The following is a 14716-nucleotide window of genomic DNA, read 5'->3' as shown; positions in this document are numbered from 1 at the left end:
AGGATTCAAAGCTCCTCTGGGGCACACTGAAGCTAAGAGCTTCTGATGTAAACTCTTCGAGTTGCAAAGTTGAGCAAGTGAACATTAAAAAGCAGAAAATCCAGTTAATAACAAATGTCAGTAACTTATTTTTTTTTTTACAGATTTTGCAAGTAACACCGGAACATGTTTTCTAATTCCTACTTCCTTTTTGCAGAAAATTGAAGTTAGAAGCATAACAATTTTTATGTGAATCAATTTCAAATAAAAAGAAACTAGCAGTAGAAACCTGTATTTCTAGCAGCTTGAGGCAGAATGGATCAAATATAACATGCACTACTGATGCTTAAATATGTAGGCAGAGTTCTCAAGACAGTCTAAAGCTATATATACATAAAATACAAAAATATACCAAGGTAATTCCTACAGCGTGCCATGATAAAGTTTTTTCCTTTTAAAGTGGGATTTGTTTTTTATTAGGTCTAGGCACTAATATCAACGGGATGGGCAGTAATATCACATCTAGGTTTTTTTTTTCTAATCAGTGTATTTTTGGTTCTGATTTATGTTTTGCTCGTTTGTTACACCGCCTGATTGTGGGAACTGTTTCAAACCTGTTACCAAATGCCAACCTGGAAGTATGCTGTTATCTCAAAGAAAAAGGTTTTGTTTTTCCTTTTTTAATTGTTTGGTTCTCAAACCACGTAATAAACACTTGGCACTAACCAACTCCTGCCCATTACTGAACAAAAACATAGTTTTCTGTATGCATTAGCCCCATTTTCCCACAGAAAACAACCATTTTTAAGCTACTGGAAGTCTATGCAATGGTTCACCTATATAGTAAACACCCTTCCAATCCAGTTTTATCAGATTATTTCTGTGAAAGGACGACCTAATACAGTAGATTTCTGAATTAAATGGTAGAAATCAAGAAAACGCTGCATCGCCGGGTTCAAACATTGGCCAGGTCGGCCAAATAGCTTTTGGTCAGAAAGGTCACATCTGCTCTTTAAAGCCCACTGTAACCGTGAATGTTTGCGGTGCCACCACATCCCTTGCCTAGGAGAATAAAAGGGCAAACACGCAGACACACACCCCAAGAGCATCCTTGGTTCCTTGCATAAGCGATGGGCTTCCAGCATCGGGCGTGGGGGGAGAACAGAGAGTGGGATGCCAGGCGAGGCCCGCGGCTCTAGAGGCAGAGCTCGACGGATGGAGGCCTCGCTCTGCTGCGTCCGGGCGCTGGGGGCTCGGGGAGCGGAGCCCGTGCGGAGTCTGGCAGAGGGGCCGGGCCTGATCCCTATCCCTGAGCGCCCACGGCTGCAGGTTACGCCCCCACAGCTTACCCGGAGGCAAAGTCCAGCCTCTCCACCCCATCCCCCCCCGGTACCCCGGCGCCGCTCCCCTCCGCCGGCGGCCCGTGACCCCGACCCCGACCCGGCCGCCACGGCGCCCTCTCCAGGCCGCAACGGAGGACACGGGCCCGGCCGCCAGCCCCGGAGGCGGCGGCGGCTCCGGAGTAGCACTGCCCCGGGGGAGGACAGCAGCTGGGCCGCGGCCTGCCCCAGGGACAGTGGGCGCAGGGCCGCGAGCGAGCAGTGCCTCCGCCCCGCACAAACAAAGCGGCCCCGGCGCGCAGGGACCGGCAGCTCCGCCCGTCCGCGGGCGCGGGGGGCGGGGAGGCTAGCAGGGGGCACTCACCGGCCGGCGGGCGGGCGGGCAGGCGGCGCGGGCGGGCCAGGCCCCCGCGCCGGCGGTGCTAGGCGACCGGGACCCGGCGGCGGGCGCGGTGTCCGCTGCGGGGCCGGGAGCCCCGCTGCGGGGGCCGGAGCCGCGAGCCGGGTTTAATTCTGCGCCCGCGAGGTGCGGGAGCCGGTCCGCTGGGGCGGGCAGCAGCGCTAGGCGGCCGGGGCAACGACGCCGCCGCCTTTCCCTTCTCCTGCCCTGGTCCCTGCTCCGCCGCGTCCTCCTCCTCCGTGGGTCACCGCCGCCGCCGCCTCAGCCTCGGCGCCTCTGGGGCTTCTCTTCTCCATCAAGGCCGGGCCGACCCGCAGGGACCATCCCGGAAAGTGAGGGGTTGTTGCCGTTTCCCGCAGCTGTCGGTGGCCATCTTTAATCCTCCTCCTCCTCCTGCTTTCTCCACCTCCCGCTGGCTGGCTGACTGACTGACTCTGGATCCTCCTCTTTCTCCTCCTGCTCCTCCTACTGAGCCGGCCGCAGAAATTACAGCTGCTCTTCTCTTTCCCCTCCTGCCTTTCCTTCCTCTTTCCTTACTTCCTTCCCTTCCCGCTGCTTCCCGCTTTCCCCGCACTCTTACTGCCCGGTTTCGCCCTCTTTCGCAGACAGCGGGCGCTGGATTCGCTTAGCTTGAGTTTAACCCCCGTTTTCACTCTCTTTCTCCCCACTCCTTCCAGACGCACACACAGCCGGCTTTTCCCTCTAGGGCTGCTCCCCTTTTCCTCTCGCAACCCACTGCCCCCTCTCCCGCAATTCCCACCCTCCTCCGTTCCAGTTTCTCAAAAGAAAGGACAACTGGGTTCTGCTCTCCTTAACCCTACACCCATTTGCTGGATGCTGTCACAACAGCGATGGAAGAACGGGAGACTGCGTTAATTTTACTCTATCTGGAGTACAAAAGAACTGCCCACGCTAGCTGTTTTACTACGCAGCTTTGAAACTCCCTGATGATCTTGTGTGTGGCTCTGGTCCGTTTTTGGACCGAGGAGTTGAAGAGCCCAGTCTCCAATGTTGCCTTCCTTCAGTGACCTTGAGACGGTCGCGTAAGATTTTAGGTTTTCCTTTTCCTTCCTTCGCAGTCCGAACAAACAATATAGGGACGCTTTGGTTTTTTTGGGGGGGGGGCGGGGGGAAGCCTAGAACTCATACCTGATTTTCAGTTTACCTCTCTATTGTTACTAATCAACCCAGTGGACAAATTGGGCACGTTTCAAATCTGTCAATGAGGCAAACTTGAGTCAGCAGTTGTGAGTGGACTTCCTTAGACTTAGAGTGGGGAAGTGGTAATAACATCTCACTAAATGGGAAACTTGTTTTTCTTAACGCTGCAATCTACAGAAGCTTCAGGATTTCCTCTAGTAAAGATGAAGCAGGTTGGATTTGTTGCCTCCTTTTAGCCACTTAAATGAGCCCTGGTGGTGCAGTGGTTTAGCGCTGGCTGCTAACCACAAGGTCAATGGTTGGAACCCACCAGCCACTCTGCCACAGAAAGATGTGGCAGCCTGCTTCCATAAAGATGATAGCCTTGGAAACCGTGGGCAGGGACGGATTACCCAACAGGAAACTGCCAGCACCTAACAACACCACCTTGTGCTCTCTAATCTGTAGTGAACAATTTCACCTGTTTTTCACCACGTCAAAGATGAGGTGAAATTGTTCACTACAGGTTAATAAATCAGTGCAAGCCTGTGCTACTTTGTTTACTGGTTAATCCACCCTTGCCTATGGGGCAGTTCTGTCCTATAGCATCTCATGAGCCAGAATCAGCTGGAAGGCAACTGGTTTTGGATTTTAGCCGCTTTGCCTTTGGCAAATTGGACCCATTTGTAATGATTTACTCAAGTTGCTTGATTACTACAAGGTTCAACACTGCTGACAAACACAGATAACACAAGTGATATCTGTGAGCCTTTTGGAGATTACAGTTCTTGCTTCTTTGTGGAAAAAAGCAATCAAGAAAAAAGTAACTTCTGTCAACAGATAAGGAGCCCTGGTGGCTCAGTGGTTAAGATCTTGGCTGCTAATGAAAAGGTGGGCAGTTTGAATTCACCGGCTACTCCTTAGAAAACCTATGGGGGAGTTCTACTCTGTCCTATAGGGTCACTAGGAGTTGGAATCAACTCGAAAGCAACAGGTAGTGGTAGTATCAACAGATGAATGGATAAACAAAATGTAGTACATACATACAATGGAATACATGCAGCCAGTAAGAGAAGTGAAGTCTTGATACAATCTACGATATGGATGGAGCTTGAAGACATTATGCTGAGTAAAATAAGTCAATCACAAAAGGACAATTGTATGACCTCACTTATATAAAAAAAAAATTAAAAACAAGAACAAGCTAAGGCATGGAGACCAAAGTTTCTTACTGTTTACCAGGCACAGGAGGAAGAAGGAAAGCAGGGAGTTACTGGCTATGGAGTACTGAGATTCAGATGACGGTGATGGAAAAATCACATTGATTAAGGGTAGGGTTGCAGAGCCAGTTAATGTACTTGTGCTCAATAATTTGTACACTTGTAAAAAGTTGAACTGGCAAAAGTTGTATGATAGATATATTAACAAAGAAGGGGATTAAAAAAAAAGTTGCTGCTGAGGCGGCTTAATGTACAACCAAACACCTCATGGGATATGGTGTCTTGGTTTGGAGGTTTAGGGTCATGCTTTCATGGGCCATCACAGTTAATTGGCCTAATAATGTTGTTTAGTGCTTCTGTTCTACCTTTGATGCATTGTGCCTGAGGTCTTAAAAGCTTGCAAGTGGCCATCCAAGGCGGAACAATTGGTCTCTATTTGACTAAAGCAACAGAATAAGGAGAGCCAGAAATAGGAGGAAGAAATGGAATGTGTAGCTAATTGCATCCATGAACAATTGCCACTTTTGCCATCAGACCAGAAGAAATGAATGGTGCTCTGCTACCATTACTGAACATTTTCAGCCAAGATTCTCTAGAATTCTGATCAAAGGGGAGAAAATGCAGAACAGAAATTCAAGTTTTTGTGGAATCCAGCCTTTCTGGAGGCTGGATGAACCAATGAGATAATTTTTTAAACTTAAACCAAATATATCCACTGAAGTCATCTTAAAACCAGACAATATTTTAGCTTAACTAGTAGAGAATGTCTGCCTTGAGCATCGTACTCTTTTAAGATCTATCTATATAGGATCTAATGGACAACAGCAACTCAAATGATTGAATAGGAAACTTAAGGACCAGTGAGTTTATGTTAATGTGGGAGGAAGAACTCAGAAAAGAAGGTTGAAAATGGCTACACAACTTAAAGAATGTAATCATTGTCACTAAATTGTACATATAGAAGCTGTTGACTTGGTGTATGTTCTGTGTACATTCTCAACAACAGAAAATAAATTATAAAAGAAAAAGCACCTTGTTCTTTCAGAATAAAGGGACTAGATGTGTTCAAAGTTTGTTTATTCCCATCAACAGGCCCAATATGGGGAAGAACGTTTTTAAAATGTAGTTTTTAGAGTCTACTTCAAAATGAGTAATTTTTTTTTCAAGTTCAAATCTAAGATTCTGTAATTATAAAATTTTAGATGTTTCAAAGCTGTTTGAAAAAAGAATATGCCAAACCAAACCTAAAAGCATATTTTAATAAAAAAATAGTATCCCTTTTTTGGGGGAGCAGACGTGGAACTCTAATGTCTTTGTTTGATCATCACAAAATAACTCAAACCCTGTTAGGTTCCATATTTTAGTTGCCTTCTTTCAATACCAGTTGTTGTGTTTGAAATCAACAACCTGCATTATTGTCTAAAACTCTTTTAGACCTGAAGTCTTTAACATATCTTTATATAATACATTTTTAAATAAATTAATAAAAACAAAGCACTTGTGTGGTTTGTATGCTTAGTTTAGGTTGTGTTTCTCCAACCTATTACTAGACAAAATTACCACAAAATTCTCAACACTTAATTATTCCATTGTCAAACTGTATATTTGAAAAAAAAAATTGAACAAGATGAATACGCACAGTTGGAGTGAGAAAATCAATTGACTTAAACGTTGAGACCAGCATGCTTTTTAAAAGGAAGGTTTTTAGTTAAATATCAGGTTTTAAGAGTTTGTCATTGTGATTTTATTTACACTGAAGGAAAAGGTCCTACATTTTAAAATTCATTAATGCTTTAATAATATATTTCTGTGAAAAAGAAAAAATATATTGCAATACAGTTTACGGATACATCAGTATGCAAGTGCAGTAGTTCTCTCGTTAATGTCTTACTGAAAATCTTAAAGATGTTTCAGTGATATACATAAAAAATAAATGTGGCAAGTTTTTTTTTCTTCTTTGCTGAAGCCGTATAAACACAAACACTGTAATAAGAGATAGTATCCAGAGAAATCAGACCCTTTGCATTTACTTTTTTTGCAGCTCTGTCTCCAATCTGTCGTCACAGCCCTTACCTTATTTAGTCTTTGTTGCCCGCTAAATGGAGTTTCTCTGTCATCTTAGGGTTCGTGTATACAAAAACAAATGGTCACATCAGGTTCTCCTGCAACATGGTTATTGTGTCATACGTATTCACTCTCAGAGAAACCCAAGGTACTTTATAAAACAAAGAAGTATGTTAAAGTGGGATAAACCCTTTGTGCAGAGGCCAGATGGAAAGAGATCAAGGCATGTGCAGCAAATTCCTCTGGGAATAGAGGAACAGACATGAAGGGCTATTTCTACACAGTTCTGCACCATCAGTCTGATCCCCAACTTACAATTCATGAATACGGTAATTGTGGAGGAGAACAATGAAAAGGGTATCTGTCACGATAAACAAACCAAAACCATATTTGCTTTTAATATGATTAAAACTTTTATGAACATGTGTAAGTATAGAATAACTTTAAACGAAAGAAGATGGACATAAAGTGTTCATGAAAAATATTTAACAGTAAGAGGAAGAAAATACTAAACAAGCAACTTCGGAAAATTGTTAGTATAAATAATATATATTGACAATTTGCTATTTAAACAATTACTTCCTGTACATTTACTCTTAAGACTAAGTAAGGAGTAATTTAAAATTGGGCAAGAAGAATTATTCCAGATATAAATATAAGTAAATTATAGCATTTTAATATATTTATTGCCAGAGCACAGAATGCTAAACTATACTAAAACATAAAAATTAAAAGAAAATTGAAGCTTTAATTGACTTTTTTAATTGCTAAATTATGAAATTATATAACTACTATATTTAAAATATATTTCCATTTTCCCGGGCTATTAGCTGTAACAATAGAATTCCCACATTGTTTTTCCTTGTTTGAAAGAACCAGATGGAAAAGAAGCTGGGCAAGCAAATGAAAGTCTCTAGGGATCACGGGAATTGAACGACTGCAAAAACCACATTCCAGACAAGAATACAATCTTGGTAAATGTTCAGTTTTATTCTTCTAATCTCTGTTTTTTGGAAAAGACAGTAATATTCTGTTCCTTACATTCCTCTTTTGATGTCCTGTCTAAAATACCAAGTGCAAAATGATGAGCCATACTCATCTGCACTAATTGAAATTAAGTATCATTCTTCACTCCTCAGTTTAGAGAACTCCTCATAATTAACTGATGAACTGGCTGTCCCCGAGACAGTGTCATTTAGAATCATTACTACGTTCTAATTGGGGAGAAATGCTTTTAAAAAGTTCCAGTTAGAGATTTGTTTTTTTTTTCTGTTGATCTTCTTATAAATAAATTCAAAGGAGGTACTGGAGCATTTGTTTTGCTTTGTTTGGGGGATTGTTGGTTCATTATTTTTGTTTTTAACTTAAGTAAATGATACAGTATAAGGCTTTGTTACATTTCTGAGCAGTAACATGACCACATCAGAAAACTGAATGGTAACGATTTTTGTTTTTGCTCATCATAGTGATGAATACTCTCCTAGACATATGATTTTTTGAAGACTTCCTTATCAATGAATCATATTTCTACTTAAGGTTCAAAACCTTTCCTGATTTCCAATTTCTTTATATCTTTTTTATGGGGGATTCATACTTGTAAAACCAGTATGTATGGATCTTGATGATAGTTTTAAAAATTAGATGTGGTAGTATGCAAACTCAAATTTATTTCACTCATAAACATTTTCGGCAAAAACAATATTCAAATAGCCTAGTTATATTTCATTTAGGGCATGCTTAGTAACACTCTAAATGACCCTTCTGACTCAGACTCAACTCCAAAACCTTCCTCAGTTGGAAGGGTTCATCTTACAGGCGGGAAACTAAAGACAGTAAAATTTTTAAGTGTGCACATTAGTTTAAATATAACTTCAATGTGAATTCCTGAATTATCATTCAGCACTGATCTTTCTTGGAAATAAAGCTCATGAATAAATTAAATAAACTGGATTTTCTTGTTTAGAAAACTGAGAGCAACTGTTTGCAATAAACCATGTAAAAAGCAAATTGAAAAAAGTTTAAGAAAATTTAAGTTGATTTTAAAATGACGTGTGAACTATTTTTTTTCTATACCAGTCCCTAGACTACATTTCCTATGTGTTAAAAAGCATAAAGTTAACTAACAAAAACACTTATTTCAGAGATTGAGTTGAAATTCTGATACAAATAAAAACACTGTCTGCAGGACTCAGGCGCGAACCCCCTGTTAGGTAAATAAAGTAAAACAGTGCCATCTGCTGACCACAATGAAAAATTTAGTTTGTCTCTGACATTGCTGAAAGCAGTTCAAGTTCAGAAAATTGCTATTAATTTATCCCATGTGTTCCTTAATCATGTTAAAAAGTAGTATGTTGGGTGATGTAAAATTAATCAGTCTCCTACATGGAAATAAAGAACTTTATTCTGTACTAGCGCAGTTGTTGTTAGGATTTATTTATTTCATGCCAGTAATTTAACCATATTTGGTTAAAATCATTTTTGGTTTTATGACTAAAGTGTAAATGATGAAATACAGTTGCTAAATGATATTTTTGCATTTTCAAAAATGGTAAATCTTATGTAAACTTTTTGGCTAGTAAAACGTATAACTACACTAAAAGTAATTTGAAAATAAATCAAGGGTTGATTCTTGACCTAATTACTTCACTCTGCAAATACTTGAGTGGACGCTATGCCATCAACTTGATTGTCTGTGGAAGATATAAATAATAGCGTCTGCCCTCATTGAGCTCTCAGTCTAGTGAGAGAGAGAGCTGCAAACCAGCAATTTAATGTCCTAAGAACTATAGTAGAGACACATACAGAATGGCATAGGAGCACCTAGTTCTGCTCTTGTGGGGCACACCAATCTTTCCCAACAATTCATAGAAACCAAACTCTAATAAGCATTTGCTCCTATCCACAACTGCTATAAGTAACTCTTGGACTTGTCCAGGAACTGTATTGTAAACTTTCTCCCTCAGCAGTGTTTTTATTCTACTGCTTTGCTCAGAAACCTCAAAAGGCAACATTCTTAACACTTCACTTTCTCTCATTCCCTGCATCAAGTCTACTACCAAGTACCATCCATTTTACTTCTAAATATCTTTCAAATACGAACACTTCTTTCCATTTTCTCTGGCAATATCCTAGTCCCGCTTTGAAAACTGTAATAGCTCTCATCTGAACTACCCACATTCACCTGGGCCTCTTCCAATCCATTGTTCTCACTTTGAATTTTCATCTTCAGTGAATCTTGGGCCCTGGCCCAGTCGATCTATTGCACATCTCTCTATCCTCATGTCACAGCATGATTTCTTGCATTATCTCTATATCACACTGTCACCCTAGCCTGCTTTCAGTTCCTCCTCCTGTTTTCATGCTTCCTCTGCCACCAGGTCTTTGCACAGCCTGTTCCTTTTGCCTAAAACATTTGTTCCTCCATTCTTCACCTATATAAAGATACCTCCCGTGAACTTGCTGTCACAAATTCCACCCTTACAAGCTCTCGTAGAACCACACAACTTTCCTTCATAGCACTTATCACAATGCAGTTTTATACGTTATTATGTGACTTATGTCCCCAAATTCAATGAAGAAAGTGGCTATGTCTGTTCTGGCTCTTTATTGTACCCCAGCACCTGGAAAAGAAACAACACAGTCACAAATTAAAACAGAAGAAATATGCCCTTTATGTCATTATCTGTGGAAAAGATAGTTGGGTGTTTTTAAAGTACTTTCAAACCACACTTACAGATTTTTTTTTTTTTGCCATGCTGAAAATTGATCAAGATAATATTGAATTGTACATGTAACTCTTTGTTTGTCATACCTGGGGAAATCCCAGATTTTTAGCTAAAAGAGAAATTTAAAATAATTTTCAGCTGTTTTTCTGGCTGGAACCATGAAGGGTGCCGAAGAGAAAACAAAGGAGGTTTCTGCTGTGCCAGAAACTCTTAAGAAAAAGCGAAGGAATTTCGCAGAACTAAAGATCAAACGCCTAAGAAAGAAGCTTTCCCAAAAGATGCTTGGAAAGGCAAGGAGGATAATTACCTATGAAAAAGCTAAGCACTATCACAAGGAATATAGGCGGAGGTACAGGACTGAGATTCAAATGGCTAGGATGGCGAGAAAAGCTGGCAACTTCTATGTACCTGCAGAACCCAAGTTGGCATTTGTATCAGGATCAGAGGTATCAGTGGTGTGAGCCCGAAAGTTCAAAGGGTGTTGCAGCTTCTTTGCCCTCACCAGATCTTCGGTGGCACCTTTGTTAAGCTCCACAAGGCTTCAATGAACATGCTGAGAATTGTGGAACCATATATTGTGTGGGGATACTCAAACCTGAAGTTAGTGAATGAACTGATCTGTAAGCATGGTTATGGCAAAATCAGTAAGGGAATCACCCTGACAGATGACACTTTGATTGCCCGATCTCTTGGTAAATATGGTATCATCTGCATGGAGGATCTGATTCATGAGGTCCATACTGTTGGGAAATACTTCAAAGAAGCAAACAACTTCCTGTGAGCCTTCAAATTATCTTCTCCACGAGGTGGAATGAAGAAAAAGACCACCCATTTTGTAGAAGGTAGAGACGCTGGGAACACGGAAGACCAGATCAACAGGCTTATTAGAAGGATGAATTAAGGTGTCTCCCGTGATTATTTTTGTAATCTGGTCAGTTAATAAAACCGTGATTGCTTTCAAATTGAAATATTGTTATATTGGTGACTTTTTGTTAGCCTGCCCCTTCCCTTAATTATGATGGCAAATCTCAGTGTGTGATAAAATTAAGCCAAATAAACTGCCTATTGCATGTAAAAAAAAAAAAAAAATTTCATATGCCTTCTCTCCTTCACTATTATACAAAAACAGATTCATGAAAGGAAAAGATAAGGCTAAATTGTCTTGAGCAGAAACAACGTTTCAATTTTGGCAATCCCACTTTGTGTTACAAATTCCAAGTCATAGCTGAAAGTTTTGAATCAAACAATGAAGAACTATCATAATTTAATGAAGCATACCAATGAATAGGATGAATAAAATAAACTGGATTACTGAATGTTTCAAATGCATACTACTTCCTCTCATAGAAACACTAATTTAGCTTACTATTTTTACTATTTCTTTCATATTGCCTTGAGAAGACTTAGAAAACATGCTTGTTTTCTTTAAGAACATCTACTGGGCCTAGATATCCTAATCAGGACCCTTGCTAATTTGGGGGAGCTCTATCCTCAAGACATGTTAAAAAAAAAAAAAAAGAACTTTCATATGCCTTCTCTCCATTATTAAAAACAGATTCATGAAGGGAAACATTGACTTAATTTTTTCTAGATATTCTTCATCACTGCAATGCTTTCGTACTTCTTCTTTTGTCCTTCTTTATTTCTTGACATTTCTCCCATCGCTATGTGTCTTTAAAAACACGAATTCCTTTCTTCTTTACTTTTGAAATTTCCAGCCAATAGGATCAGGGTAGAGGAATATGAAAACAAATTAATCAACCAAAATTTCGATCTACAGTTTCTTTTTTAAAAATGTTCTTAATAGTTTGGGTTTTCTAGTAGCTGGTTAATATAGGACCAGAATGGAGTTCTATTTTCTTTCTTTTTTTTAGGATGGTGAAACGTTTATTTCACAGACTGACCATTCACTGAACAAAGTGCCCAATGACTACAATGCAATCACTTCCTAAACCCCATCACTACCTGCCACTCCATAGAATATTAGAAAAACAAAAAAGCCATTGCCATAGAGTCAATTCCAACTCATAGCAACCCCATGTACAACAGAATGAAACACTGCCCAGTCCTGAGCCATCCTCACAATCGTTGTTATGCTTGAGCCCATTGTTGCAACCATTGTGTCAATCCATCTCGTTGAGGTTCTTTCACTTTTTTGCTGACCCTCTACTTTTCCAAGCGTGATGTCCTTCTCCAAGGACTGATCCCTCCTGACCACATGTCCAAAGTATGTGAGATGAAGTCTCACGATCCTTGCTTCTAAGCAGCATCCAAGCTATACTTCTTTTAAGACAGATTTGTTTGTTCTTTTTGCAGTCCATGGTACATTCAATATTCTTTGCCAACACTACAGTTCAAAGGAATCGATTCTTTATTGGTCTTCCTTATTCATTTTAACAAGACCCCTGCCAGATAATTCTTATGTGTTCCCAAGTGGTCCTTATGTATAAAATGTAGATTCTGATTCAGTATATGTGGGTGGAAAGGCAAATTCTCAGCACAGGGTTGAACTGGGATGAACCAGTTCAAAGCCCTGGTTCTCCGAAACAAGGAGATTGCTAGAGGTAAAGCTGAGTGAGAAAAGGGAGAGGGGAACCATTAATCTCACATAATTCCCCACCTGAAAGCAGATTTTCGCCAATAACTTGTCGACAAGTACTGTGTCTCGTGGCCACTAGTTGCAAGTAAGGCAAGGAAAATAAATACAAGTAGTCCCCAACTTATGATGGGGTTCCGTTTCAACAACTCCATTGTAAGTCAGTTGTGACGTAAGTTGATTCTGAGGTAAGTTGAATATCTCATTTATTTATTTATTTATTTTAGTTTTCATTATTATTGCCTTTTATTATCAGTATCTTTATAAATGCAATCTTTATTTGTCTTGGGGAAGTTGAAGACATTACATATAAACTTATAGCATACATACATAAAAATACACAAATCATAAAAATTTACTCTGATGATGAAGAAAGGGTTGGATGACGTTGGTATTTTGTGAGTTGTGGTAATAACTCCACTTCTGGAAAGTTCTGGATCCTCTGGATTATCCCTGGAAATGGGGATGGCATTTCTAGTCAGAAAATTAGTGAGAGTTGCCTGAATGGTCCTTTACTTTTTTCTTCATATATTTCATGGTAACATCTCCCTGCTTCCCGAATCTGCCTTGGGCCTTCAGCAAAGAGATTAGTGTTGGGGTCCATGTTTTCAAGCAACTGAAGCCCCTTCCAAAAAAATTGGACTCCTGAGTACATCGATGTAGTAACCATAGGGGAAAATGGAAAAAAAAAAATCAAAACAAAACAAAAATTATCCCCCACAAATTGTATAAGACTCAAACAGCTTTATAAGCCACTTCTGTACAATCTTTAAGGGACAGATACTTTTTATACCATTGTGCCTTTTACAGAATTCCCAAGCCACATTATCAGGTATGGTGAAAATATGTTGTTTTTCTGTGATTGAACCTGTCGCTGTTGTTAGCTGTCATCGGTTGGTTCCCCGTCTCATGGCAATCCCATACACAGCAGAAGAAAACAATGTCTAATCCTGCACCTTTCCCATAATCATTTGGAGATTGGACCATTTTTATCTCTAGGATTTTTATTGGCTGTTTTTCAGAAGCAAGGCCTTTCTTCCTAGTCTGCCTCAGTCTGGAAGCTCTGCTGAAAGTTCAGCATCATAGCTACATGCAAGCCTTCGCTCACAGACGGGACCACATTGAAAATAACCACATTTTTTCCAGGGTCCTCGTTATAGCAGAAAAATAATCATTTTCGGGTAGATGTAATTCCCTTCCGTAATTTCTTTCCTTCTCTCTCTCCCCTTCAAAGGGCTTAAGCAGAGTCACAGTGTGGTGGTGTGAGCTGTCTCCAGCTCCATCCCTCATGGGATGGCATCTGTTTGGGTATACAGTTTCCAGGTATAGCCATTCCTCTCTATTGTCAACTGTTGGTCCTGACTTGCCTGACCTGCTTTCCAGTCACATGGTTCCATCTCTGTCCTCTACCCAATTTCCTCTCTCAACAGTGAGACCTCTTCTGTCTTCACAGTGTTCAAACAGCTAGCAAGGAAAACATTTGACTGTTCGATCATACCTTCTTAGAATGCAAAGCAGCTCTTGGTGAGTCTATCTGTTCCACTCCAACTGTCCTGGACACTGGATAGTTTTACTCCTGTATTGTCATAATGTATGTTGGACTCATTATCTTCTTGGGGCATCAGACTTGAAGCACAGCATAGGCCTCTTCCTGACTGAGCTCCCTGGTATTTCCTGAGGGACCTATCATCATTCTCTCCTTTAGGAGCTGTCTTAGGCTGGATTCTCTAGAGAAGCAAAACCAATGGTGTGCATATATACATATATATACAGAGAGAGAGAGAGAGATTTATATCAAGGAAATGGCTCACTCGGTTGTAGAGGCTGGATAATCCTAAGTCCATGGGTCAGGCTGGAGGTGTCTCCTGACTCACACAGCTGCAGGGGCTAACAAACCCGAGACTGGCAGGTCAGGAAACAGGCTTCTGACTCACAGGATTTGGAGGCCAACTAATTCCAAGATTGACAGCTGACAGCTCAAGTTCCAAGAACCAGAGGTCAGATGAAGCGGAGCCAGATTCAGGATCCAGAGCTAACAAAAGCCCATGAACCTTGCCAGAAAGTCTACCTATATTGGATATAGGTCACACCCCCAAGGAAACCACCTTTCAACTGACTGACTGCTCACAGCAGATCCCATCATGGAGGTGATTACATCATATCAGATCTCATCACAGAGGTGATTGAAAATCCTGGTGGTGTAGTGGTTAAGTGCTATGGCTGCTAAACAAAAGGTCAGCAGTTCAAACCCA

At 40.7% G+C, this 14716-nt stretch overlaps 1 protein-coding gene and 1 pseudogene across 2 annotated transcripts in view; one reads left to right on the top strand and one right to left on the bottom strand.

The window, feature by feature from the left end:
• Positions 1-1721, bottom strand: part of WDFY3 (WD repeat and FYVE domain containing 3) — a 351860-nt gene extending 350139 nt beyond the window's left edge. The window contains exon 1 of one of the 2 annotated variants that reach the window (XM_064285618.1): positions 1684-1721. The gene's annotated coding sequence lies outside the window, so the exon portion shown is untranslated. The remainder of the gene's footprint in view (positions 1-1683) is intronic. The other variant, XM_064285625.1, reaches the window with a different exon arrangement.
• An 8305-nt stretch (positions 1722-10026) lies between these two features.
• On the top strand, positions 10027-10986 carry LOC100674532 (large ribosomal subunit protein uL30-like; annotated as a pseudogene).
• The last annotated feature ends 3730 nt before the right edge of the window (positions 10987-14716 follow it).

The sequence above is a fragment of the Loxodonta africana genome, chromosome 5 (genome assembly GCF_030014295.1).
Source record: "Loxodonta africana isolate mLoxAfr1 chromosome 5, mLoxAfr1.hap2, whole genome shotgun sequence".
NCBI lineage: Eukaryota > Metazoa > Chordata > Mammalia > Proboscidea > Elephantidae > Loxodonta > Loxodonta africana.
This window is presented reverse-complemented; position numbering and strand designations above follow the sequence as displayed.